Raw genomic sequence first — 27,663 nt, 5'->3', positions numbered from 1 at the left:
CTCTGGGCCACAGGGTATCCTTCCAGGATGGCGTGGCTGCTGCACGTGGCTGTCCCGTGAACAGCTTCTGCAGGGAGCAGGGACCCCAGAACAGGCACGGGGGGGTCCCTTTTGGAGCCCGGGGTGGCGGCACAGCACTGTCCTGGGTGGGGGCCGTTGCCGCAGGGGTCCTTGGGCCGTGGATGCGGCGGCTGCTGGCGTGGGATCAGGCAGGCGCGAGAGGGACGCGTGGGGTCTGCGGAGCCAGAGCCCAGTGGGCGGGGCCTCGCTGCTGAAGGCTCTGGCCTGAGTCGCGCAGACAAAGGCTGGGTTTGTTGACACTGCGGTCCTAAGCTCCCGGAGAGGAGACGTTTGAACTCCTTTGTCACCTGCTGTTGCCAGTAGCTCCGGCCTCTTCTGCTTCCTGCTTCGTGGCCTTACCTGGGGTTTGTTTTAGGAACAACAAAAGGTGGAGGGAGGGGGGGGGAGGGGTGCTCACTTAGCCCCACGGGGAGCCAGGGTCACGACGCCTTGGTGAAGGAGGGAAGCTGAGGCTGGTGAGCAGGCCACGTGGGGTGGGGCGGGCTGCCCTAGTGGGACGTGGGCCCTGCTGGCAAACCACGCACGCCCGACACCGTGTGACTCACAGTAGCGTCTTCCAAGGCCCTGTAAATAGTTAACGTGTGGACTCACTTGTGAACAGGATCTATGAAGATCCCACTTAGATGAGGCCAAACAGAATCAGAGTGGACCTTCATCCACGGCTGGAGGCCTTAAAGGCCGAGGCAGTTTGGACCCAGTGGTCAGTGGCAGCCAAAAGGCAGAAGAAGCCAGAAGCCAGTGGACACGAGAGGAGCAGGTGCGAGAGAGAGCACTGCGTGGCGGAGGATTGCCCCGACATCTCCGGGAGGACGCCCTGGGCACTGGCTGCAGGCTGGGCCTCGGGCCCCAGAGCCGTGACGCCAGCCCCGTCCTTGGCGCCCCCCGTTGTGGCGTTTGTCACAGCAGACTGGCACGCCACACCTTGATACACGGCCTGATCCAGGCTCGCAAGGAGTCCGTTTCCCTGCCGTCCGTGTTCCTTGGCTCACGGCCCCTTCCTCCGTCGCCTGCTGTCCTCTGACCCTGGCCCCCTTGCAATGACATCTGCCCCCGGATAATCCAGGATGACGACCTCCCATCTGGGAGCCTCGAGTTAGTCGCATCTGCAAAGCCCCTTTCCCACATGGGGTGGCGTTTCCCGGGTCCTGGGGATGGGGGCGGGGAGTCTTTGGGGCTCTTGGAATCGGGCCCGCGGGCTCCATTTTGGTTTATCAGTTTTTTCGTGTTTCCAGCAGGGCATGTGCCCCGATGACGCAGAGCGGAACGCCGGGCGAGGGCTCGTCCCTGGAGGGGGTGGCCATCCTCGCACCTGCTGCTGGGGACTCACTGCTTGCGGGCAGTCTGCTGCGCTCCCCCGCCCCCCACTTCTTATGCATTGTTTGCACCGGCAATTTACACGTTCTGGAGGCTAATTCTGGGTCTTAATAAGTGTCAAAACCTTGTCCGTCAGGGAAGCGGACTTGGCCCAATGGATAGGGCGTCCGCCTACCACATGGGAGGTCTGCGGTTCAAACCTCGGGCCTCCTTGACCCATGTGGAGCTGGCCCATGTGCAGTGCTGATGCTCGCAAGGAGTGCCCTGCCACGCAGGGGTGTCCCTCGCGTAGGAGAGCCCCACGCGCAAGGAGTGTGCCCCGTAAGGAGAGCCGCCCAGCGCAAAAGAAAGCGCAGCCTGCCCAAGAATGGCGCCGCCCACACGGAGAGCTGACACAACAAGATGGCGCAACAAAAAGAAACACAGATTCCCAGTGCCTCTGATAAGGATAGAAGCAGTCACAGAAGAAGACGATGCAGCGAATGGACACAGAGAGCAGACAACTGTGGGGTGGGGGGCAGGGGGTGGGGGGAGGAAGGGGAGAGAAATAAATAAATAATAAATCTTTAAAGAAAGAATGTATGAAGAAAAAAAAAAACCTTGTCCATGAGTCTCTTGCTTGAATTTTGATTTTGCATGTGGCAGCTTTCATTGTACAGAACTTCTTCAGATGTGTCAGATTTCATTTTTCTTGGTGAAGCCCGTGTCGAGCCGCGGGTCTTTCCTGCAGCTCTCGCGTGGCCACTCCTCCTTGCAGCACTGAGGCCTCCTCTCGGGGTTGTATTTTGAGAATGGTGTGAAGTGTGGGTGGATTCCATGTTCTTCTATTTTTCTCTGGATGACTGGATGGCCCGTTGTCCCTGCGGTACTGACCAGCCACGTCGCAGAGCAGGCAGTGGCTACTCCCCAGCCCTGGGTCCTGCGGGCGTGGCTGCAAGTGCACCTGGAGCCCGCGAGGCCCGGCAGGGGTGCCCCAGCACAGGGGTGTCTGCACCACAACCGTCGCCCCTGCAGAGGCCCTGGCTGGGTCTGGGGTCTCCTTTGCAGCCCCTGAGAGAAAGAACAGACAGTGGCCTTCAGGTGCAGGGCTGGAGCTCGGTCTCCAAGGCTCGGGCCGCTCCTGCCCGCCCCCTGGGCGGCCGTGGTCGCCGGGAGCCCAGGGCCCGGCACGTGCAGCCCCGTCTCTGTTCAAACAGCCCCGGAGGAGCAGCGGAGCCTCAGGACCTGCAGCCGGAGGCCGGGCCAGGCTGGAAAGCAGCTCAGAGGTGCCTCGGAGTCTCCGGGGAGTGTTTCGTCAGGCCACAGCTTCCCTGATGAAATCCTGGGAGCAGACCCCTCGGCGGCCACACCAGCCCCTGCGGCTGAGGGGCCTGCTGAGCCCCTTCCTCTCTGCTCCTCTCCACTCGCTGCCCACATCCTCCCACCCGAGGGGTGGAAATTCCCCACATAGAGGCTCCTGGAAACACCTGCAGTCCAGGCGGATCAACAGTGAAAAATCAAAGTCATGAACGGTCATCGTGTTTCGCCTGCTCAGTCCAGCAAACAGTTGAAATGTCCTATCTATTGTCCTGCCTTGTATTTATTAGTAAACTTTTAGAGACAGTTATTACCGTGGAAAGGAGAGAGTGGTCTTCAAAGCGTTGGCATTCGTCCCCCAGAATTCATATCACTGACAACCTCTTCCCTGTTGTCTTTTTTTAGTGACGTTATTAAGGTCTCCTTGTTAATAAAAGGAAGAAGAAAATGCTTAATCATATTCATAAACAACATATTCTTTTTTATCTTTAGCATTGATATAGTACCTTCTTTGCTTTTGCTACAAAAAAATTACAGTATTATTGTTAACTATAGTCTATGTTACATTAGATGTATTTTTCCCATGTATCACCATATTCTTAACAACCTGCAATAGAAGAACATCCCTGCATTGTTATTACCCACGATCCTCGTCCACTGCCCAAATCACTGTAAAACCTTCCCCAGATTCTCCTCCATCTTGTCCTTCAATTAACATTAACCTCCCTAGCCTACCCCTTTCAGCTACAATCACTTTTATTAATCAACAGTTTTATTCACTATAATGTTACCACAACTCCATTCATTACTGCATATTTACAATTTACCTTATTAAACACTTCACAAACGTTCAGCATCAGGTCCCCCTACTCGACTCACACTGTCTCCCGCCGACTGTACTTCATAGTCTGTCTCTGTAAGTCCACTCATCGTATTTAGTTCACATCAGTGAGGCCAAACAATATTTGCCCTTTCGTGTCTGGCTCATTTCACACAACATGATGTCCTCAAGGTTCATCCGTGTTGTCAAGTGTTTCCCCAACTGATTTCTTCTCAGAGCTGAATAGTATTCCAACATATGTATATACCACATTTTGTTTATCGATTCATCATTTGACAGGCATTTAGGTTGTTTCCATCTTTTAGCAACTGTGAATAATGCCATGTGAACATGGGTGTAGAAATACCTGTTCACATCCTCGCTTTCGGTTCTTCTGGATCTATTCCTGGTAGAGGGATTGCCGGGCCGTACGGCAGTTCTACATGCAGCTTCCACAGAAACCACCAAGCCCTCTTCCACAGAGGCTGCCCCTTTCGACACTCCCAGCAACAGTGAAGGAGCGCTCCTGTGTCTCCACATCCTCTTCAGCACTTGCAGTTCTCTGGTTTTTAAATAATGGCCGTTCTATAAGGTGTGAAATGGTATCTTACTATAGTTCTGATTTGCATTTCCCTGATAGCGATTGATGTTGAGTGTCTTTTCATTTGCCTTTTGGCCATTTGTATTTCCTCTTTGGAAAAATGTCCATCAAGTCTTTTGCCTGTTTTTTAATTGGGTTACTTGTCTTTTTGTCATTGAGTTGTGTTATCTCTTTATACAATGCTTGTCAGATATGCGGTTTCCAAATATTTTTTCCCATTGAGTTGGCTGCCTTTTCACCTTGTTAACAAAATCATTAGAAACACAAAAGTGTTTAATTTTGTTTTTTTTTAAACCTGGTTGCACTGTCTTTTTGGTGCATCGCTTTGCCGTGGGGCCTGAGCGTCACTGCTCAGGTCTGGGACATTTTTCTTTTTCTTTTTTTTACTAGGAGGTCCCGGGGATAGAAACCGAGTAAACAGAAGCTCAATTGCTTGAGCCACAGCTGCTCCCCAAAAGTGTTTAATTTTGAACAAGTCCCATTTATTTATTTTATTTTGTTGCTCATGCTTGGGTATAAGGTTTAACAAACTACCACCTACCACAAGATCTTGAAGAGATTTCCCTACATTTTCTTCTAGTAGTTTTATGGTTCTGGTTTTTCATATTTAGGTCCTTGATCCATTTTGAGTTAATGCTTGTCTGACTGTGAGAAAAGGGTCCTCTTTCTTCCCTTCAGTTATGGCTATCCAGTTCTCCCAGCACCATTTGTTGAACAGGCTGTTCTGACCCAGCTAGGTGGGTTTGACGGGCTTGTCAAAAGTCACTGGACTTAGATGTGAAAGTCTATTCCCAAACTAACTCAATTCAGTTTCACTGGTCAATCTGTCTTTATGCCAATACCATGTTGTTTTTACCACTGTAGCTAAATAATATGGTTTAAAATCGGGAAGTGAGAGCCCTCCAACTTTGTTCTTTTTTCAGATACTTTTGACTATTCAGGGACCCTTGCCCTTCCAGATAAATTTGATAATTGGCTTTTCCAATTCTACAAAGAAGGCTTTTGAAATTTTTACCGGATTGTATTAAATCTGTAGATCAGCTTGGGTAGAATTAACATTTTCTTTTTTTTTTTTTTATTTCTTTCCCCTTCCCCCCCCGTCCCACCAGTTGTCTGCTCTCTGTGTCCATTCGCTGTGGGTTCTTCTGTGTCCACTTGTATTCTTGTCAGCAGCACCTGGAATCTGTGTCTCATTTTGTTGCATCATCTTGCTGTGTCAGCTCTCCATGTGTGCGGTGCCATTTCTGGGCAGGCTGCACTTTTTTTCGCGCTGGGCGGCTCTCCCTATGGGGTACACTACTTGCATGTGGGGCTCCCCTACGTAGGGGACACCCCTGCGTGGCAGGGCACTCCTTGCGCACATCAGCACTGTCTGTGGGCCAGCTCACCACACGGGTCAGGAGGCCCTGGGTTTGAAACTTGGACCTCCCATGTGGTAGGCAGATGCCCTATCCGTTGGGCCATATCTGCTTCCCAGAATTGACATCTTAATGATACTTAGTCTTTCAATCCATGAACTCAGAATATCTTTCCATTTTTTAAGATCATCTATGGTTTCTTTCAGCAATGTTTTATAGTTTTCTGATTACAGGTCCTTTATGTCCATTTGTTTAGTCACTATTGTAAATAGAATTTTTTTCCTGACTTCCTCCTCAGATTGCTCATTAGTAGTGTATAGAAATGCTATTGATTTTTGTGTATTAATCTTGTAGTCCACCACTTTACTGAAATAGTCTATTAATTCTAGTAGTTTTGTTGTGAGTTTTTCAGGATTTTCTAAGTGTAAGATCATATCATCAGTGAATAGCAAAAGTTTTACCTCTTTCCTATTTGGGTATGTTTTATTTCTTTTTCTTGTCTAATTTCTCTTGCTAGAACTTCTGTCAATATTGAATAACAGTGGAGACAGTGGACATTCTTGTATTTTCCTGATCTCAGTGGGAAAGGTTTCGATCTTTCATCGAGTACAATGCTAGCTGTGGGTTTTTCATATATGCCCTTTACCACATTGAGAAAGTTTCCTTCTATTCCTTTCTTTTGGAATGTTTTTTATCAAGAAAGGATATTGTATTTTGTCAAATGCCTTTTCTGCATCTATTGAGATGATCATTTAGTTCTTCTTCACTTTATTAATGTGATGTATTACAGAGATTGATTTTCTTACATTGAACCCCCTTTGCATACCTAGTACAAAGCCCATTTGATCATGATGTATGATTTTTTAATGTGTTTCTGGATTTGGTTTGCAAGTATTTTGTTGGGGATTTTTGTATCTATGTTCATTAGAGAAATTGGTCTGTAATTTTTTTGTCCATAATATCTTTATTTGGCTTTGTATTATGGTGAGGTTGACTTCATAGAATGATTTTTGTAGTATTTCTTCCTGTTCAATTTTTTGGGAAGAATTTGAGCAATATTGGTATTAGAGCCTCTTTAAATGATTGGTAGAATTCACCTGGGAAGCCACCTGGTCCTGGACTTTTCATTTTGGGTAAGTTTTTGATGATTGTTTCAACGTCTTTACTTGTGATCGGTTTGCTGGGGTCTTCTCTTTCTTCTAGGGTCAGTTGCTCATGTCTTTCTAGGAATTTGTCCCTTTCGTCAGTGTTGTAGCAGCACCGTCGCCCTGGCAACAGAGGATTGGCTTAGTGTCCCCTCCTGCCTGGGATGGGTCTGTCTTGTGACCACAGAGCCCTCGGGCAGAGGATGCCCCACCTGAGGGACTGTCTCGGAGACTCCCGGTGTCCTGGGGGCCTGGCCTAACCCCCCTCAATTCAAGGGGGACCAGGGCACTGGCAGAAATTGGGCGGGGCCACGGAGACATAAAGGCAACGTCCCCAAGGCTCGTCCCAGGGTCACAGCTGGTGTGTCAGATCACAGGCTCCTGCCACCCTCCTGAGTCCCCTCCCCACTGAATGCCCCACCCCAAGGTCCGGGGACCCTCGTCTGCCCCCGCCAGCCTGCATGTGCGACTGGTGGGCAGTGTCTGCTTCAAGCGAAGCCCTGGGGCACCGGGCAAGAAGGGGTGGGCGCCTATCCCTGGTGGGCCAGCCCAGTCCACCTCCATGGGTCAGTGCCATGGGTCAGCCCTCCATGGATCGCTATCCGTGGGTCAGCCTCTGTGGGTCAACTCCGTGGGTCAGCTCAGTGGGCTAGTTCTGTGGGTCAGTTCCATAGGTCAGCCTCTGTGTGTCAGCTCCGTGGGCCAGCTCCATGGATCAGCTCTGTGGGTCAGCCTCTGTGGGTCAGCTCCGTGCATCAGTTCCATGGGTCAACCCCTGTGGATCAGCTCCATGGGCCAGCCTCTGTGGATCATCTCCATGGGTCAGTTCCGTGGGCCAGCTCCGTGGGTCATTCTCCACTGGTCAGCTCTTCCTGGCTTGTCGGCCTCACCGCAGCAGCCAAGGCTTCCTGTCTGATCCCCTCCATGGCCCTCCCAGAGCGCGCCAGCCGTGCCTGACTGCAGGTCCCCCATCCTTGCGTGGCCCCTGTACCCAGGCCCCTCCCAGGAATCCCCCTCCCAGGGAGGCCCCTCCACCTGCTCCCTAAACAGCTCTCGCCTCCTCTGCCTCCCTCTGTGCCCAGCTCCCTGGGCCAAGGACCCATCTCTCTGTCCTCCTCATGGCCCTGCCCACATCCCCCTGTGCACGCCCCTTTGCTCCCCACTTTTAGGGGCTGCTCCCCAGTGCTCCTCTGTCCCCGTGGTTCACGTCTGACCCCACAGTACTTCTCTGACCTCACAGTCTCAACTAAAACACCCCTGGTTGGACTCTGGGGAGCAGGTAGCTGGCCCCGCCCACCTGCCTGGCCCCACCCACCCGTCTGGCCCCGCCCGCCTGCCTGGCCCTACCCACCTGCCTGGCCCCGCCCACCTGCCTGGCCCCGCCCACCTGCCTGGCCCCACCCACCTGTCTGGCCCTGCCCACCGGCTCGCCCACTTCCTCTCCCCAGGTCCTCAGGGGGAGTCCATCTGCATGCTGTCCCATCTCATGCGCAGAGGGCAGCTTTGTATTGGAGCCCCTCTCCCCACCCCACAGCCCCAGGGCTTAGCCCGTGGCTGCCCATAGCCACCGAATCCCTCCGTGGCTGGTTTCACTCCTCCCGCTCCCAAGCCCTCCTCCGGGGACAGCCGCATTCCTGGACAAGGCGGCCCCCCGGACCTGGGTCCCCAGGCCTGGTCAGAGGCACGTCCCAGAGGGGCTCCCCTCTCCCCTGCTGGACCACCGCCTCAGTACCCAACACCTGCCTCGCCTGTCTACACAAGCTCTGCCGCGACCCCAGAGCCCACACGCCACTGCCCTGCCTCGTGTCTCAAAACCGTCAGAAAAGCCGCTCACGTGCACCAGCCGCTCCAGCGCCCGCTGCCGCCTGGCTTCCCCGCGGCTCCCCCAAACACAGAGTCACCACGACCCCCCTGCAGGCACAGCCGTCGGCCCCCTTCCCCTCTCCTCGCCTTCCCACTCTGGTGCCATGGTTGGGGGAGATGGCCCGGCCACGCCGTGGCCGAGGGACGAGAACGTGCAGCCACGCCATGGTTGGGGGATGTGGGATTGCTTGTCACAAATGAGTTCTGATTCCTGTCAATTTCAGGGTTCACTGGGGACCCCCTTGGAGTTTCTGGGGCTGGGGCATCTCAGGTGGGGTGGCAGGAGGCCTTCAGATGCCAGGCTCACGGATCCACCCTCGGACTCTGAGTGGAAACGCCCGGCTGTGTTGTCACGTGGGCGTCCCCGCTCCCCGCTGTCCGCACCTCAATAGCTGCCCCTCCTCACCGCCCTGCACACCCAGGTCCCATCAGCTTCATCCTAAAGGCATTTCCAGACTCTGGCCGTTGCCGGCCGTCTTTACCCACCAGCCTGGCACAAGCTGCCCCTCCTCACACTAGCCCCCCAGTCCACGCCACGGGGAGACAGTGCCAAGTGCTGGGCCACCGCCCTCCTGCTCACTGACTCCTTCCTCCCTCGGGCTCTGTCCTCTTGTCTCCTTGTCTGCAAGGACCCGAGGCCCCTCTTCAGGGCATCTGCACCCACCCCTTGGCCCGCCCTCCCCGTGTGTGCTAGCAGGGTCCCCAGCACCCAGACATGAGCCGACACGCCGCATACGTGGCATGGATGGACGCAATGGTGGGGTTGGGGTGGGGACCAGAGGGCGGGGGGCTGCTTGGGGAAGGGAGGCCAAGGGCGCAGTGGGGCGGGGGGAGGCCGAGGGTGTAGCGGGGCAGGGGCAGGCCGAGGGCGTGGGGGGGGAGTGGGGGTCAGGCTGAGGGCGCAGGGGGCGGGGGGAGGCTGAGGGCACAGGGGGGTGGGCAGGCTGAGGGTGATTGGGGTTGGGGTCCCCAGGAGCCGTCTCGAGCTCACTGGTGTGGCCTGGGTACACACACTGTGTGATCCCATTGATGAGAAATGTCCAGAATGAGTGAAGCCCTGGCGACGAGTAGCAGGTGGCGGCCGAGGCTGGGCGCTAAGAGGAGGTGCGACAATTTGGAGCTGGATAGGGGTGTTGGTTGCACAACGTTGTGAATCTGCTCGATGCCACTGAATTGTTTGCTTTAATGTGGTTAATTTTGAGGGGACAGTGATGGAGTAGGACGCTCCCCAAAACAACTGTGGAACTGGCAGGACTGTCTGAGCCGGCGGTTTCAAACTCTGGAGTCGAGGGAGCACCCAGGGAAGCGCCGGGGCAGAGGCTGGGACGCTGCAGTGAACACCAGTGATTCCCCTGCAGGGCGCCCACCCCGCCCCCAGGGCGCGGGCAGCAGGGGACGGCAGTGGGCTGCAGGTCCAGCCTGACAGTGGCTGGGCTGCAGGGCTTCAGCTCTGAACCCGGGATGCGTGTTCTGACCTCTGTGCCTGGTCGGGGACTTGGGAGCGCTGGGCCTGCTCTGAGGACAGCCCTGTTTCAACCCCGCTCTGGAAAAGGCAGCAGAGGCGTTTTAAGAGGCGGTGCCTTTTTTTCTCTCTCTCTTTTCTTTTTCCAGTCTCCATTTGGGAACAAAAATAGTTTGGAAAAATCATGAATTGATGGCTCAGCCCTCAACAAAAACCAACAATAAAAAGCTAGCAATCCCAGAGATTTCCCAGAGAACTAGATTTCCAAGATTATAACAACATAATACTCAGAATGCCCAATTCTCAACAACAAAAAAATTTTAATTAAAAAAATGTGGTCCACTCACAGAAAAAAATTTCCAGAAACCGTCCCTGAGGAAGTGCATACATCGGAATTATTAATGAAAGACTTTAGATCAACCATCTTAAATGTATCCAATGAGATAAAGGAAACTGGGGAAATGTCTGAATAAAATTTAGAGATGAAAATTATGAAAAGGAACCGAATAAATATTGGAACTGCAAGTACAGTAATTGAAATGAAAATTCTATTGGATGGATTCAATAGCAGATTTGAACAGGCAAAAGAAAGGATCAGCAAAGTTGGAGATAAGACAATAGCAATTATCCAGTATGAGGAGAAGAAAGAAAAAAAAGATGAAGAAAAACAAACAGAACCTGAAGGGCCAGTGGGACACCATCAAGTGTAGCAATATACACATCATAGAAGTCCCAGGAGGACAAGAGAGAGAGAAAGCCGCAGAAAAAGTATTTGGAGAAATAATGGCCGAAAACTTCCCAAGTCTGATGAAAGATGTAAACAAACACATCCAGGAGGCGCAGCAACACGCAGGACGGATGGACTTTAGGAGACCCACACCAAGACACATCACAGCAAAACTGTCACAACCCACGGTTAAAAAGGGGATTTAGCAGCAAGGGAGACAGACCAGCGGAAGGAACCCCCAGGAGAACGAGCGGCTTTCTCTTCAGAAACCAAGGAGGCCAAAAGACAGTGGATGATGTATTTAAAGTCCTTAAAGAAAAATATTCTCAATCAAGAATGCTTTACCTGACAAAATTATCCTTCAAAAATGAAGGCAAAATTAGGACATTTGCAGATAAACCAAAGCTGAGAGTTTATTGTCACAAGACTTGCCCTGTAAGAAATGCTTCAGGCTGAAATAAAAGGACCCTAGACAGTACAGTAACCTGAATCCAAAGAAAAAAGAAAAGAACTGATAAAAGTAACTACAGAGGTAAATATAAAATCCTGTCTTTTTGTCCTTTTAATTTGTAACTGCTTCCCCCCCCTTATGACTTACGAGTCATGTGTGTAAAATAACATTTCAAATCCATATTAATGGGCAGACAATGTAAAAGATGCAATCATAGATAAAAAATATAAATGGGGAGGGAGAGAGATATAGGAGTAGGGTTTGTACACTACTGAAATTAGGTTGGTACTGATTGAACTAGGTTGATATTAGTTTAAGATGTTTAATGTAATTACAAAGGTAACAACTAAGGAAATAAAAGTATGCAATAAAAGAAAGAAAACAATTTTTTTTAAAAACCCACACAACCAAATACAAAATAAAATGCAGTAATAGTAATTGCAATGGATTTTTAGATTTTACATCAAAAAACGAGCAAAAAAGAAAAAAGAAAATGGACTTTATCAAAATGTAAAACTTTTTAGCATGAAAAGACATTATAAAAAAGATGAACCATATATCCAATAAGGGTTTAATATCCAGAATATATAAAGAGCTCCTACAGCTCAACAACAAAAAGACAACCCAGTTACAAGCTGGGCCCAGGATTTGAATAAACCTTTCTCCAAAGAAGATATTCAAAGGGCCAATAAATTTATGAAAAGACGCTCAACACCATTAGCCATTAAAGAAAAGCTATTTGGAACTGCAATGAGATACCCCTCCATGCCCACTAAGATGGCTATTATTTTTAGAAAACTGAAAATTACAAGTGTTGAGGATGTGGTGAAATAAGAACCGTTATCCATTGTTGTTGGGAACGTAAAATAGTGCAGCCGCTGAGGTTCCCCAGAAAATTAAACACACAATTACCATAAGGCCGTGCCACTCCACGCAGGTATGTACCCAAAAGAACTGAGAGCAGGCGCTCGGACCAATGTCTGAATTACAGTCGCCAGAAGGCGGAAGCCATCGGTGGAATGAACGGGCAAGCAAATGTGGTCGACAGTCCAGCGAAAGAAGCATCAGCCTTGAAGAGGTCAAGAGCGGGGCCGTGCTGCAGCGTGGACGGACAAACCTTGGAGAGTCCTGTGGAGGGAAATAAGCCAGACCCCAGGCCCTGCGGTACGCTGCCTCTGATATGAAGTACTTAGAGTGAGCACATTCATAGAAACCGGAAGAGCTGTGGTTCAGGGGGCGTGCCGGGGGAGCTGCTGCCGAGTGGGTCTGCCTTTCAGGTTGGGGTGGCCAGGGGTGAAATAGGAAGTGGTGAACGTGCACAGTCCTGGCAACGTCCTCACTTCCAAGAATTGTCCACTTAAAATGATGTTTGTGTTGTGTGTATTTCACCACAATTTAAGAAAATAAACTACTTTTTAAATGGCTAATTGTATGTTATGTGAATTTCACCTCCATTCAGGACAGGACGCCCTTGCAAACTCGGCCCACCCCCGCAGCCCACCCCCCGGGCCCACCCCGGCGGCCCACCCCGCGGCCCCTCCCTGTCCCCACCCGAGCTGTTTCCACCGAGGCCTCCCAGGTGTGCGCTGGAAAAACAAAACCCGCCCGGGGAGGGGCCTGCGCAGAGCTGCAATTAGCCTGGGGGTGGCGGGAGGGGGCGCAGGCCCCGGTGCCTCTCAGCGACAGACCCCTGCCCTGGAGACCAATTACCGCCGGCCTCGTTAAGGCACGTCCCTGCGGCGTCCCGGTGTGCCCCCCCTCCCCCGCCGGCCCGGGCCCAGGAGCCGCCCGGCGGTGGCAACAGGCGTGCGGGCTGCGGTTGCGTCAGGCGGGCGCCCCGCAGGGCAGCAGCTCCAGGCTGGGCCGTGGGCAGAAAGCGGGCCGGCCGCTCACGTGCGCCCCGAGTGGAGCAGGAACGGGGGCTGCGGCCGTGGCGGCGCCTAAGCCCGCACTCACGGGGCTCTCCAGGCTCCCTCTGCCCGCTCCGTGGCCTGTGTGGACCCAGAGTCGAGGCCACGCTAGGCGGCTGGTTCTAGAAGTTTCCCTCCAGGCCTCTGAGGTCCCGTGGAAGGAGCAGGCACCCCCGGCCCACCCTCCCAGAGGGCCCCACTGCCCCGCCCCCAGCCTCGCTGTCGCCCCCTCCCCACTCAGCCGCGGCCTCCCCCTTGTGCTTCCCCTGCCAGGGCCCAGAGCCCCTCAGCCCACCACAAGGCCGTCCCCACAGCCGCGGAGGGTGCTGGAAAGTGGGGAGGGGCCCGGCACCCCGGTGCCATCTCACCTTAAGCTAAGCTGGGCAGCCTCCCTGCTGGAGACCCCTCAGGACACGCGCCCTTGCAGGGAGCAGGGGGAGGAGGGGGCACCTGACGACAGCCGGGGGGACCACCGCGTGCAGACTGACCACGGTGCAGACCCCAGCAGGGCCCCTCCTTTGGCGCACGCTTCTTGAGCGCTTCCTACCGCCAGTACCAGGCGAGCGGGGACAGCACGGAGCAGGGCACCTGGGCCTATGGGGGACACTCACGGGGGTGGGGGGGTGGGGACAGGTGGAAGCCCTGCTTCCTACCTGTGGGAAGCGCTCCCCCCATCATCGCTCCAGCTCTGGAGACCCCACCTCCTCCTCTGAAACTGAGAATTTTCACCCAAATTAGATGCTAATGGCTAGGGCTGCAGCTGCTGATTTGGAACGCAAATCTTGGTGGCTACGCAAATGCGCAGGTGGCGAAAGCCAGCTGTGGTTCTGGCTAAACCCTGCCCGGTCGCCTGCTCCTGGGGGCAGAGCGGCGTCCGGGAGGTGGGCCCAGGGGCTGCGTGTCCGGTGGGGGCCACTCCATGCCCGGCTCCCCCGCAGGCCTCGTGCCCTCGGCGAGTGGGTCAGGGCTGGAGGGCGCAGCGCGTCCTGGGCTGCCGGCGCGGGCCGGGTCCCCCCCCCCCACCCGCAGGCCCTGGGCTGGGCCACGGGGCAGGCAGTTCCCCAAGGCGAGGGGCCTCGGTCTGCTGCTCTAGAGAAGGGAAGCCCCCAGGAGAGAGGCTGGAGCAGAGCCTCTTCTGAATTACACCTGAGCGTGTTGAAACCTGACCTTGAACTTGTTGTGCTGTCTGTTACCCAGCTCGAGGGGAAAACGCTGAGCTGGAGGGAATCCGCCAGGATCAGTGGGGGTCTGGGGGGGGGTTCTGGAAGGGGCCCAGGGGAAGGGGCTAGGGGAGGGGTCTGGAGGACCCCGCGAGGGGGGGTTCCAGAGGGGCCTGGGGAGAGGGGTCTGGAAGGGGTGGGGCGAGGGGCTGGGGGAGGGGTCTGGAGGGCGGAGGGGGGGTTTTCCTGGAGGGTTCCACGGAAGGGCGGTGGAAGTGACACAGCTGGATCCCAAACCCGCTGAACCCTCTTTGTCCTCTGGCCATGGAGGGGCCAGCCACAAGGGGCTGCTGCAGAGTTATTGCCCTTCCCCCCAAAATAGCTCCCTGTAGGAAGAGACATGGGGACGCGAGGACACAAGGACGTGAGGACGTGGGGACGTGAGCACGCGGGGACTGGGGGACGGGGGGACGTGAGGCCTCGTGGACATGGGGCGTCAGGGATTCGGGGACACGGGGGCCGAGCAGCCATTTGCACTTTGCTCTCACCCTGCGGTGGACCCTGCATGCTCGCGGCGCCCCCAGACCCCCTGGTCCCTTGGCCACGCCTGGCCCAGGCGGCACTCAGAGGGAGCGCTGGTCCGGTTGGCTGAAGCACAGCTGGCCTGCTTCCGGGGTGGGGGGTGTGGCAGGCAGAGCAGGGGCTGAGGGCCGGGGGCAGGCAGCTCCGGAGGTCAGGAGGCCGGGCGGTCAGGGTCGTTCCCTGCACGTCCTAACAGCCCCCACGCATGTACCTGAGGAGTCGGTGGAGAGGGACGGGCAGGCGCAGACATGGCGAGCGGGCGGGTGCGGGCTGTGCGTAGATCCCGCGTTCTTTCTGAGGCAGGGACCCCAGGGCCAGGCGATGAGGCCGGGAGCGCGGACGTGCCTGGGGCGAGGGGCACGTGTGAAAGGGCAGGGCCAGTGCCGGCGCCCGTAGCCACGGGGCAGTGCGGGGCGTGCGGGGTCACCTGAGCGGAGAGCAAGCGGGGGGCGTTCGCTGCAGCTGGACTGCTGCGTGGTGGGCTCATCTGTGAGCAGGGACCCCGTCGCCACAAGGGAATGCTGACGGGGGCCTCACGGTGACAGCCTCGGTGCCGGGCCAGGACAGGCGGGAAGCGTGTAAGAGGGACGAAAGAGGCCGGGGACAGCGGCGCGGCCGTGGGGACCTGCCCCGCAGAGCTGGGCTGGGCTCTCGGGCCCCAGGTCGGCAACTCGCTCCCAGGAGGTTCTAGAAAAAAGAAGTTCCGTACTGTACTTGCAACTTTTCTGTAAGCTTAAAATTAATTCAAAATCAAAACAATAAAAAGCCACAGAAGGAAGATAAACACACCCGAAAGCATGGACAGTGCCAGGCCTCCAGGGTCTGCAGAGCCCGGTGGGCGGTGGTCTGAGGAGGGGAGAGGGTTGTGGGGTGCAGAAGGGTGGCAGGAGTTGACACGACTGGAAAGATGCCGCAGTGCAGTTGAAGCCCAGGCGGCCGAGGGGTGGGCAGGACCCCAGGCTGCAGAGACAAGGAGCTGAGGGCCGCCCAGCAGCCAGCGTCTCCCAGCGCACAGGGCGGCCCCAGTTGGACCAGACGCCCCTGCAGGGCGGGGGTGGGCGGGGCCGGCGTTGGGGCGAGGAGGGGGCTGTGCGGGCTCAGCCTGGGGGGCAAGGCCTGACAGGCATCCTGGGCCAGGACAGAGGGCCCCGGGCTTCCGAGACCCCTGGGGCTGAGTGCGCCCGGGAGGTGGCAGTGGAGCCCCCAACACCAGGGGGCCCCGACACCAGCAGGACCCCGACACCAGCAGGGCCCCCCGACACCAGGGGCCCCAACACCAGCAGGACCCCGACACCAGCGGGCCCCGACACCAGCAGGGCCTCCAAGCACCAGCTCCAGCACAGCTGGAGGAGCGTGGGGCCTCGGGGCGTGCCATGGGGGGCTGCAGGTCCCTTTCTGGAGAGCTCCGCAGGCCTAGGTCGGGCCGGGTCCTCAGCCACGTGCTCGGCTGCACCTGCCCCAGGAAGGGGCCTCGCGGGGACGTTTCAAACCTCAGGCTCTCGGGCTGCCAGGCCTGGCCCAGCCTCCCGTGGCTTCGACCGCCCGCCGCCGCCCGTCCCCTGGGCGGGTGCGTGGCTGCAGCTGGGCGCACCCCTCGGCGCAGGCTTTGTTCCCGTCACCTGCCGCCCGCCCGCGCAGCCCTGACCTCTTTGTCTTCTTCCTGCAGGGCTCCCCCAGATCCCCTCCGGCTGCCCCGGAAGGGCCGACCCCGAGGCCTGGCAGCAGGTCCAGGCCCTGGGGGCCCCCCAGGGGGCGGGTGGGGCTCGTGGCAGCTGCCCCGGGGGCAGAAAGGGCTTGGCTGCGCCCACAGGCAGAGTCCAGAGTGGACACACACCAAGGTCTCTGCGGCCCACCAGGCCTGGGGCTCAGGAACGGACCCCGCCACCACACCCAGCACACCCCACTCGCACCCACACCCCTGCCCCTGCCCACAGGACCCTCTGATGGGGCAGAAGAGCCAGGAGGAGCGATGGGGATCAACACCAGAGCACCCCCAGGGGCCTCTCCGCTCACCACTCGGGGCACAAACACACAGCTGTGGGACCCCCAGAGCCGGCAGCTCCACGGGGCTGCTGGGGGGCCAGGTGAAGGGCGAGCAGCTGACCTGTCCCCTTTGTGGACTTGGGGTCCCCACATCCCCCAGGAGAGGGTGGGCCTGGACAGCAGTGCACGGAGCAGCAGCTCTCTCAGCCTGACTCAGGTGGCCCTTGGGTTCTGATCAGACATGTGACACCAGGAGACAAAACCAACCCAAACCCCCCAAGCTCCCTAGTCCCCCCAAGCCCCCTCTGAGCCTCCCTGAGCCCCTAGCCCCCCCAAGCTCTCCTGAGTGCCCTTGAGCCCCCCTGAGTCCCCAGAGCCCCCCTTGAGTCCCCCTGAGAACCCCAAGCCCCCCTAAGTCCCCCCAATCCCCCCAAGCTCCCCAAGCCCCCCGAGTCCCCCTAAGTCCCCCCAATCCCCCCAAGCTCCCCAAGCCCGAGTCCCCCGAGTCCCCCCAATCCCCTGAGCCCCCCTTGAGTCCCCCCAAGTCCCCCCGAGCCCCCCTGAGTCCCCCTGAGTCGCCCCAAGCTCCCCCGAGTCCCCCCAGTCCCCCCCAAGCTCCCCTAAGCCCCCCAAAGCCCCCGAGTCCCCCCAATCCCCTGAGCCCCCCTTGAGTCCCCCGAGTCTCCCTGAGCCCCCCCGAGGCCCCCTGAGTCCCCCCAGCACCCCCGAGCCCCCTGAGCCCCCAAGTTGCCCCAGCACCCCCTGCACCTCCTAGGCCGCCTTCAGGGCTCTCTGGCCTCCACCCCACCAAGGGAGGGTGGCAGGAGGCCTGCAGGGGAGAGCCAGGGCTGAGGGTGGGGGGGGGGACGCCGGCTGGTTTGGGTCTCCCAGGCGCCGTGGGGGGCCGGCCGTTTTCCTGACACTTCCACGGCGGCTTTGGCTTAAGCCTGAGATCCCGGTACCCGCCCTGGCCAGCAGCTGCTGCCCTGCTCTTTCCCACACCTGAGAGCCCGCCCGGCCAGGAACGCCGTGCGCCCCCCGAGCGCGTTTATCAGGCACCCGTGGTCCCCGGGCCCAGAGCACCCGGCACGGGCCCTGGCTGGCGCTCGCTGCATTTGAGACCGTGGCTGCTGGACGGGGAGGGCCATGCCCGCTGCTCCGTGCGTCCTGTGGGGCCGGGGCTCCGCGAGCGCGGGTGGCTTGGGCGCCTCCCTCGGCCCAGTGTCGCGTGACCTCCTCCATCTGTCCGCACGGGCCTCAGGCCTTCCCGTCCAGGGGTCCAGAGGCATGGCCCTCCCCTCCACGCAGCCGGCTGTGGCTTCCAGGCGGGGTCCGTCTTCCAGGCCCCCTCCCCGTCCAGAACCCAGTGGCCCTGGGCCATCTCCAGGCATCTGCCACTGGGACCCCCACGTTCCCAAAGTCCCCAGCACAGCTCAGCAGACGACACGCGGGGAGACCGTGCTGCGTGACCGCTTGGCTTCCCACGGGCACCGTCAGGAGCCCACGGGCACGAAGCGTGAGCCACGGGCACGAAGGGCAAGCCACGGACACAAAGAGTGAGCCACGGGCACGAAGGGCGAGCCACGGGCACGAAGGCCGAGCCACGGGCATGAAGGCCGAGCCACGGGCACGAAGGGCGAGCCATGGGCAGCTGGGAGAGTGGGAGGCCCCGAGCCCACCCTGAGCAGGGCTCTCTCCCCACCTCCTCCCCACAAAAGTCCACTCCGACTCCTGGCCTCGGTGGAACGCTTGCGAAGGTCACCAGTGGGACTTGCAAAATCACGTGTCAGAAAACCTTTTCTTCCTAATAGTTTTACTGACAGAAGAGTTGCAAACGGTAGCACAAGGGATGCGCCACCCAGTTCCTTGGGTGTTTTATAGAAAGTCACTCTACTTGGGTTTGTTTCCTCCAGCTAGACTGGAGTTACCGTTTTGGAGAAGAAAGTCACGGGGTGCCCTTCTCGAACGCCCCATCCAGGGTCCATGCTTTCAGCACAGCTTGTGTCAATCCTGATCACCTGGCCAAGGAGGCCTGCCAGGCCTCTCCACCGCTGGGACTTTGTGTGGTCTGTATTTCAATTCCAAAGACTTTTTATCTCCACAGCTTGTTATTATTGTTGTTATATAAAGTAAACTTTAATCTAGATTTACCCACCTTTTGCACCTCAAACCCCCTGGGATCATTTTCCTTCTGCAGATGTATGTGCGTTAGAATTTCCTTTATCGAAATTGCTGATGGCAAACTGTCCCAATTTTTCTTTTAGTTTTTTTTTTTCTTGTTTTTCTTTTGTTTTTGAAGGTGAAGTGCCTTTATCTCACCTTTGTTCTGAGGAAAGACATTCTGAGTTGGTGCATATTTTGAAGGCAGTGCTCCATTCTCTTTTGTTTCCATCGTTGCTGTTGGTATGTCAGCAGTCGGCCTTGCTGTGGGCCTTGGAAGGTCATCTGTCATGTTTTTCTCTGGCTGCTTTTAAATTTTCGTCCAGGGTTTTCTGGGGGGTTCACCATGACACGACAGATGTGAATTTCTGTTTAGTGATACTGCTTGGACTACCCTGGACTACTTGAATCTGTTTGGATGTCTTTCAACAGATCTGGAAAATTCTCAGACACTATCTCTTCAAATATTGCTTTTTTCCCCATCCTCTCCTCTTCCAATTCTCTATGTTTCATCTATGCATTTTACTCTGAGACTTCTATATTTTCAACATTGTCTGGGAAAAAAACTGCCTCCGTTCTGAATCATTTCTCACCTATACTCCAGTCCCCCATTTTCTCTTCGGCTCTTTTAAATCTGCCATTAAACCTATCCATTGAGTTTTAAATTTTGCTTCTTGGACGTTTTTATTTTTCTGAAGTTCATTTGGTTATTTTTCAAATCTACTATATCATTTCACAAGCTCCTGTTCCCTGCAGATATTTTTTTTAAAAGAACCTCAACCTCTTTTATTTTATTTATTTATTTATTTACTTACTTACTTATTTCTCTCCTCCACCCACCCCGCTCCACCCCACCCCACTGTCTGCTCTCTGTGTCCGTTTGCTGTGTGTTCTTCTGTGTCTCCTTGTCTTCTCATCAGGCGGCTCCAGGGACCCATCCTGGGACCTTCTGGAGCGGGAGAGAGGCAAACTTTCTCTTGAGCCACCTCAGCTCCCTGTTCTGCTACATCTTCTCGTTGTCTCTCCTGTGTCTCTTGTTACATCATCTTGCTGCACCAGCTCTCCTCGTCGACTGGCACTTTGCGCGGGCGGCATTCCCCCGTGGGGTGCGGCCCTCCCACATGGGCCAGCATTCTGCGTGGGCCAGCTCGCCGCGCAGGCCAGCGTGCCTTTTAGCAGGAGGCCCTGGGCATCGAACCCTGGACCCTCCATATGGTAGACAGGAGCCCAGCTGCTTGAGCCACATCTGTTTCCCATCCTCGCAGATATTTTTAAATTGTCTTCTTCAGCGTAGTTAAGTCTATTTGCTTTTGGTCTGTGTCTGATAATTCCATTCTTCAAAGTTCTTCCAAGTCTTTCCCATATTCATTGTTTCTGCTGGTTCTTTTTTTTTTAAGATACATAAATCACACAAAATCTGCTGATTCTTGCTCATGGTCTTTTGTACTTGCCTGACTGGTTAACTTTGAAAACTTATTGTTCTTGAAGACTTATTTTGGAATAATTTCATACCTAGAATAAAGGTACCTTCCCAATTTGTTTTATTTCTGCCAGGAGCGTTGGGCACTACCCAGTCTGGGACTAACTTAAACCAAGTTCAAGGCTTGGGGGTCTTGGAAGAGCCGAGGTGACTGGAGGCCTCACGAGGACAGGCCATGCTCGGGTCCTCCTCTCGGGGCTGGTGGTCTCCGGGGATCCTGCGTTTCTGTGGCGAGCGTCCTAGTGGAGGGCCTGAGCTTTGACTTGTGTCTCTCAGCTCATCCAGTCCCCTGGAACTAAGGCTCAAATCTCCGTCCCCTCGCCTGGGAGGTGGCCTGAGTGCTCACTTGCCTCCCGAGGCCCAGGCTTTCCTTTTTGTTTTGGGCATGACTCGCCCTTTTTGGCTGTTTAGGTCCCTCAGTGCTTTAATTCAAATGTTTTAAGGTTTAGTGTTTTCAGGGAGAGGGCTGGTCTGAGCACCTCAACCCACCGTCACCAGAAACCCAACTCCACCCCTAACCCTAACGCACCGTCACCGGAAACAGGCCGTCCCGCCATCCTCGTGGAACATGCGTCCCCTTTGGCTTTAGGGCCCCATGGGCTCCTGGCTGCGCCTGCGGCCCCGCTGTGACCTACCCCAGCCTTCCAGGCCAGGAATCCTGGGTTCCTCAGGGCACAGCAGGCCCTGACTGGCTCCCTCCACCTGCTGGAGACGCCAACGGCGCTTCAGCCCAGCTCCCTGCCGAGCTGCAGCAGCCCTGGGGATCCCCCGGGATGTGCCGACACCCAGCCCCACCTGCCCGGAAGACGACCTGGATCCTGGGGAGGGCATTTCGGGGCCTCACCTCCCTCTCCTCTAGATGTTGGGGCACCCACCCCCTCTGCTTCCAGGGCACCCACACCCCAACCCAAAGAGGGCCAGACGCGCTGCACGGTGGCTGCGTGAGGGTGGTGCCTCCGGCGGACGCAGCTGTGAGCCACGTCGGATGCAGCCTGCAGGGAGGGCGCAGGAGCAGCAGTTGGACTTGGCTCCTTGGGGGCCACTGGTCGTGACCACGGGAATTGGAAAAATGACCAGTCTGGGGATCAGGAAAGAGGCCTTCCAGCAGAAAACTGTGTCCAAGAGTGGTGGCCCTGGGACCCCAATCCAGGCTTGGTACCTCCTGCTTACACCGCCTCGAGAATTCAGAAGATGCCGTGACCAGGCGCGTGGCCCCCGGGACAGTGGGCAGCGGGGGACACGTGGGCGCCTGTCAAGGCTGGGTCAGGCCACGGAAATCAGGACGCTGTCGCCAGAAACCAGCGCCTGTGCTGCTGGGCTGCCGGCTGGACTCCGGAGCAGGTCTCGGAGCAGGAAGGCGGGGGTAGCAGCTTCAGGAGCACTGCTGGGGGCTCAGCCCACCGTGGCCAGCCCTTTGGGGAGGGGGCCAAGCCCACAGGGAGGCCAGCCCTCCAAGGACAGGCCCAGAATGGACATCAGGCCGAGGACAGGTCCGCCACCCTGGCTCAAGCCCTTCGAGCCCCGACCTCGCGTGGGAGGGAAGCCGCGGCCAGAGGGCCGGGAAGGTAGGGCAAACGACGGCTGCTGTGGGCGCAGGAAGTCCCTGCTCTGTGCAGCTGCTTAGTCATGGGGGGCCCACCCAGCCCTCCGTGACAGGCTGTGCTCACCTGTCAGCACCTGCCTCACCTGTGTCTGAGGATCAAGGACGGAAGTGAGGCGGGCGGAGGGGGTCAGAGCGCACTGGCACCGGCAGCGGCAGCCCCACCCCGCTTGGCCGAGCCTTCCTTCCTGAGGCCAGAGGAGCAGGGGGGTGGGCCGGGAAGGAGTGGGGCTACAGGGCACTGCGGGGCAGAGTGCTGCGGCACAAGGCCGGGGGCACACCCTTGCAGACGCATCGCGACTGTGTTTTGCGTCCGTGTTCTTGAAACACAGCAGGCCTGTGGTGGCAGTCGATCTGGGTAATGATAGACCCTTCCTCCAGTCAGTGAGGGGGTCACGGCCCCTCCCACCCCCAACACCCGTGACTTGCAGACGGCCAGCGGGCGAGTGAGCGCCCGGAGGTCGGGGCCCCAAGTGGGAAAGCCCACGCAGGCCTGACCGGAGCTCGTCAGGCCAGAGCCCCGGCTGCGTGTAGGAGAGGCCCCGCCCCGCGCACGGCGGCCGCCTTGCCCACCGCCCCAGGCGCAGCCCGGCGGAGGCCGCGGCCCTGGGGAGGGCCCCTCCCAGAGACCGCTGACCCAGCCTCCAGCCAAGGCCGGCAGCGGGTGCCGGACCCTGCAGCCCAGCGGCCTCACAGGAAGGAGCAAGGACAGCATGTCTTCTGTCTCACCGCAGCCCTGCAGCCCACGTGCTGCCCAGCGCCAGGGTGTGTGTGTCTGTCTGTCTGTCTGTCGCTCCATGTGTGTGTCACCCCAGCAGAGTGTGAGTGTGTCTGTCGCTCCCAGCAGGGTGTGTGTGTGTGTCTGTCTGTCACTCCGTGTGTGTGTGTCTGTCGCTCCGTGTGTGTGTCTGTCGTTCCCAGCAGGGTGTGTGTGTCTGTCTGTCTGTCTGTCGCTCCATGTGTGTGTCACCCCAGCAGAGTGTGAGTGTGTCTGTCGCTCCCAGCAGGGTGTGTGTGTGTGTCTGTCTGTCACTCCGTGTGTGTGTGTCTGTCGCTCCGTGTGTGTGTCTGTCGTTCCCAGCAGGGTGTGTGTGTCTGTCTGTCTGTCTGTCGCTCCATGTGTGTGTCACCCCAGCAGAGTGTGAGTGTGTCTGTCGCTCCCAGCAGGGTGTGTGTGTGTGTCTGTCTGTCACTCCGTGTGTGTGTGTCTGTCGCTCCGTGTGTGTGTCTGTCGTTCCCAGCAGGGTGTGTGTGTTTGTATCTGTCACTCCCAGCAGGGTGTGTGTGTCTGTCTGTCTGTCACTCCGTGTGTGTGTGTGTCTGTCGCTCCGTGTGTGTGTGTCTGTCGTTCCCAGCAGGGTGTGTGTGTCTGTCTGTCGCTACGTGTGTGTGTGTCTGTCGCTCCGTGTGTGTGTGTCTGTCACTCCCAGCAGGGTGTGTGTGTCTGTCTGTCACTCCGTATATGTGTGTGTCTGTTGCTCCGTGTGTGTGTGTCTGTCGTTCCCAGCAGGGTGTGTCTGTCTGTCGCTACGTGTGTGTGTGTCTGTCGCTCCGTGTGTGTGTGTCTGTCGTTCCCAGCAGGGTGTGTGTGTCTGTCTGTCGCTACGTGTGTGTGTGTGTCTGTCGCTCGGTGTGTGTGTCTGTCGTTCCCAGCAGGGTGTGTGTGTCTGTCGTTCCCAGCAGGGTGTGTCTGTCTGTCTGTCGCTACGTGTGTGTGTGTCACCCCCAGCAGGGTGTGTGTGTGTGTGTGTGTGCGTGCGCATGCAGCTGTCGCCTTCCCGAGCTGAGGCCGGAGGAGCAGAGCAGAGTGGCCACTGCCGGCGCCTGGCCCTGGGCCCACCCCGCCCCGCCCCTGCAGCTGTGGACCTGCGTCTCGTGGCCAGGGCCTGGGAGCTGTGCACCGTGAGGGTTGGACTCAACTTTGCCAAATTACTGTCCGTGTTGATGCCTTGACCTCCTCCCGCGAATCGCAAGTGCTCTTCGTGCGTTGGACGGTGAATCCTTTCCAGAGGGTTTTCAATTTACACCACCCAGATCCATCAGAGGAATCACTGTGGCGGCTACGGCCTTACGAAACGCAGTTCTTAAATGCGAAGGCCTGGAAGTGGAAATGACTCCTCGATCCACAGGCTTCAGAGTGGCTGCTGGTGGCAGCACGGAAACATCCTCCGTCTCATTGTGTGTCTCCACCGGAGCTCTTGGGTGACCGGGTGCATTGTCAAAGAGCAGGAATATTTTGAAGGAATCTTTTCTGAGCAGTAGGTCTCAACAGTGGGCTTAAAACAGTCCGTCAACTGTGTTGTGAACAGACGTGCTGCCCTCCGTGCTCCGTTGTCCCATGTACAGGGCGCAGGAAGAGGGGATTTGGTGTCGTTCTCCAGGGCCCCAGGATTCTCAGAATGGCAAATGGGCATCAGCTTCCACTTGCAGCCGCCAGCAGCCTCAGCCCCTAGCAGGGCCAGCCTGTCCTTCGAAGCAGTGAAGCCAGGCAGGGACTTCTCTGTAGCTACGGAAGTCCTAGACGGCCGCTTCTTCCAGTCGAAGGCTGTTTCATCCACACTGGAAATCTGTTAAGTGCAGCCCCTTCCTCAGCTAGGTCTTCTGATAACTTGCTGCAGCGTCTCCATCAGCACTCGCTGCTCCACCTGCACTTTGATGCTGTGCAGGCGGCTTCTTCCTTAAGCCTCATGAACCAGCCTCTGCTGACCAGACTTTCCTTCTGCAGCTCCTCACCCTCTCAGCCGTCACAGAGCTGGGGAGAGTCAGGGCCTTGCTCTGGATGAGGGGGGGCTGCGTCTGCCTTGATCTTCTGTCGAGACCACTGACACGTGCTCTCTTCATCATCTGTGTGTTCACTGGAGTTACATTTTTAATTTCCTTCAAGAACTTTTCCTTTGCATCCACAACTTGGCTAATTGCTTTGAGCAAGAGGCCAGGCTTTCGGCCTTTCTCGGCTTTCAACATGCCTTCCTCACTGAGCCAAACCATTTCTAGCTTTTGATTTTAAGTGAGGGACGAGCAGCTCCTCCTTTCACTTGAGCGCTGAGAGGCCTTGGTAGGGTGATTAATTGGCCTGATTTCGATATTGTTGTGTCTCAGGGAACAGGGAGGCCCAGGAGCAGGTACACAACATTGGTTGATTAAGTTCGCCGTCATACATGGGCACAGTGTGAGGCGCCCAAAACAACTACAATAGCCGCATCACAGATATGATAATAACGGAAAAGGTTGAAATAGTGCAAGAATTACCCAAACGTGTCACAGAGACGTGAGTTGAGCACATGCTGCTGGGGAAATGGCGCCAATGCAATTGCTCCAAGCAGGGTCGCCGCAAACCTTCAATTTGTAAAAAAAATGCAACATCTGCAGCGTAGGATAAAATGAGGTGTGCCTGTAGACGCCACCCGGGGGTGGACCACACCCGCGTCCAGCGCAGCGCCTCAACACCCACCTGCGGGCCGGGCCATTTTGTTGATGCCTGCGCAAGGCAAAGCTCAGATGCTTCTTGACTCTTGTCCCTCCTGTCGAGGGGCACGTCCAGGAGCCTCCAGGGGTGCTCTCTGAAGACACCCAAGGCAGAGTTCGCTGAGCCAGCGGCCCGAGGGGCCTACGACCGTGCGCGCCCAGCCCTCCTGCTGGACAGGAACAGGCAGTGACTAGGTGGTCTCCTGACCTTGAGGTCAGAAGGACACAGGTTACGTCCAGATGCTCCTGAGTCCCGAGAAATGATGCAAAATGCGCCGTCTCAGCTCGGCTGACAGCAGGTCTGAGGTTGGAGTCAGGATGGGCCAGGCAACACCAGTAGCAAGACGAAAGGAGGGGAGACCCCGAGCACCCCACTCCCCTGCAGGAGCCCCTGGGCTCTGTGTCCTCCCCGGGAGCCAGGCCCTCTGCCTACGGCCCCTTCACCTCGTGGCACCCTCCCACCTCTGACCCACCCTCTGCCAGACGCCCACTCTGCACCCCCGACAGCTGCTCGGCGCCGGCCCTCTGCACAGAGGCCCAGGTCCCGTCCTCTCGTCCAGCCTCCAGACCTGGAGTAACCCACCGTGCGGGACTCCTCGCACCTCGGCCGGCACCCACGGGGCTCGGTCACTCCTGGGAAGCTAAGGTGGCCATTTCCGGGGTGAGCCCTGGCTCTGAGTGCACAGGCCAAGAGAGCCGCAGTCCCGGTGATACGGAACCCTGCCGGTGGGGGGAGAGGTCAGGGCCAGGCCCCGCCCCTGCCGTCATCCCCACCGCACACGCAGGCCGCACCGTAAGTCCTGGAGAGGCCTGTGCTTCTGAGGAGGGGCTTCAGGTCAGAGGTCAGAGGCTGCCGCTGCCCCGGGCCCCCCTCCGGCCCTTCCTGAACCTCCAGCACGCGGGCGCCTTGGAGCCGTGGTGGGCGGGCCGCAGTCAGCCCGGCTCCCGAGGAGGGCGGCCTTTGGCCTCAAGACCAAGTGCTCGCTCCTGAGGACGAGGGGGGGTGGCCCCCCTCCTGGCCCGGCCCAGGGGACCGGCCCTCCGTGATTAAGCACTGCCAGAGCTCGTTATGGAAGCAAGGCGGGCCTTCGGGAATTACCAGGACCGTCTGTCGTCTCATTATCTGCGCTTCCGCTGGGAGCCGGCGGAACAAACACTTCTGCCCTTGAGCGCGGAGAAGTCCTTGGGAAGGTGTGTCAGAAGTCCCGCTCCCCACCCCGGCCTGGGGACCCTGTCCAGCCCCTGCTGACCCCAGACACCCCCGGCCCCTCCCAGACCTGAGAAACCTTCTGCCCAGGGCCCCACAGCAACACAAGGGCGGGTCCAGGGGCTGCTGCGGCGCCCCCAGCCCGCCCCTTGCAGGGAGGCTGGGGGTTCTTGAGTGTGGGAGCCACAAGGCCCCAGGCCAGGGTCTGCCTGCCTGTCAGGGCGGGGCCCCCGGCCCACCATCACCCGTGGGCGAGCGGGAGCCCCAGCCCCTCTAGGAAAGCCCCCGCCTCGTGTGGGGTGGCAGAGGAGGGGGCCTGGGGCAGGCGGTCAGGTCCAGCCCCTGCCCTCTGCAGTGGGAGGCCACAGCCCCCAGAGCCCACTGGGGGCCGGGCGCCCCTCCCTCCCGGGGGCAGCCAGGGGCGCCTGCAGAAGCCGGTCTGCCCCGGCGCCGCGGCTGGGCGGGAACGCGAGTGGCCGCCTCCGCCCCCGCGCGTTGTCACCGCCGCGGCCTCCCTCCTGGCCTACGGGGTGCAGTGGGACACACCTGTGCGCGGCCACCGCAGACGATTGGCCGGCCAGGAGTGGCACCTGCGTGGGGCGGGGTGAGGCACTCCATGTAAGGCAGCCCCGGCCAGGCCGCCTCCCCCCTCTGCTCGGCGCGGGCCTGCGCGGCTGCTCCCAGGCGCTTCCAAAACGTCTTGCAAGACTGGGCGCGCTGTCTACCTGCCCACGTTTAGAGTAATTCTTTCTTTGTGTCTGAGCCTCACCTGAAGGGGAGGCAGGAAGTTCGTCTTTGCCCAGAGGCCCGCGTTCTCGTTGGTGCCCCTCTCCGGTGCTTCGCCCCGAGGTTGGATCTTGGTTGGGGGACGGCTGGAGCCGAGCCCGCGCCCGGTTCTGCTGGCCGCGGGTGGACAGGTATTTGGAGGGACCGACGCCCAAGCTTCCCTGATGCCCCCAGCTCGGGTCCTGCTCGGGTCCCGCTCGAGGGAGGCTGGA

The 27,663-nt window shown here is 57.8% G+C and overlaps 1 long non-coding RNA gene across 2 annotated transcripts; it reads right to left on the bottom strand.

Moving 5' to 3' along the window:
• LOC111761886 (uncharacterized) lies at window positions 1–27,663 on the bottom strand. 2 transcript variants are annotated; one of them, XR_011649793.1, is made up of 3 exons: window positions 27,435–27,663; window positions 3,006–3,114; window positions 1–2,445 (listed from the first exon to the last, which is right to left on the bottom strand). It is a non-coding gene; the product is annotated as an uncharacterized lncRNA (long non-coding RNA). The 2 variants fall into 2 exon arrangements; XR_002795125.3 differs by lacking the exons at window positions 1–2,445; window positions 3,006–3,114 and adding exons at window positions 10,241–12,246; window positions 14,982–15,457.

This window comes from Dasypus novemcinctus, chromosome 9 (assembly GCF_030445035.2).
Source record: "Dasypus novemcinctus isolate mDasNov1 chromosome 9, mDasNov1.1.hap2, whole genome shotgun sequence".
Lineage (NCBI taxonomy): Eukaryota > Metazoa > Chordata > Mammalia > Cingulata > Dasypodidae > Dasypus > Dasypus novemcinctus.
Note: the sequence above shows the minus strand (reverse complement) of the source record. Positions and strands in the feature narration are given on the sequence as shown.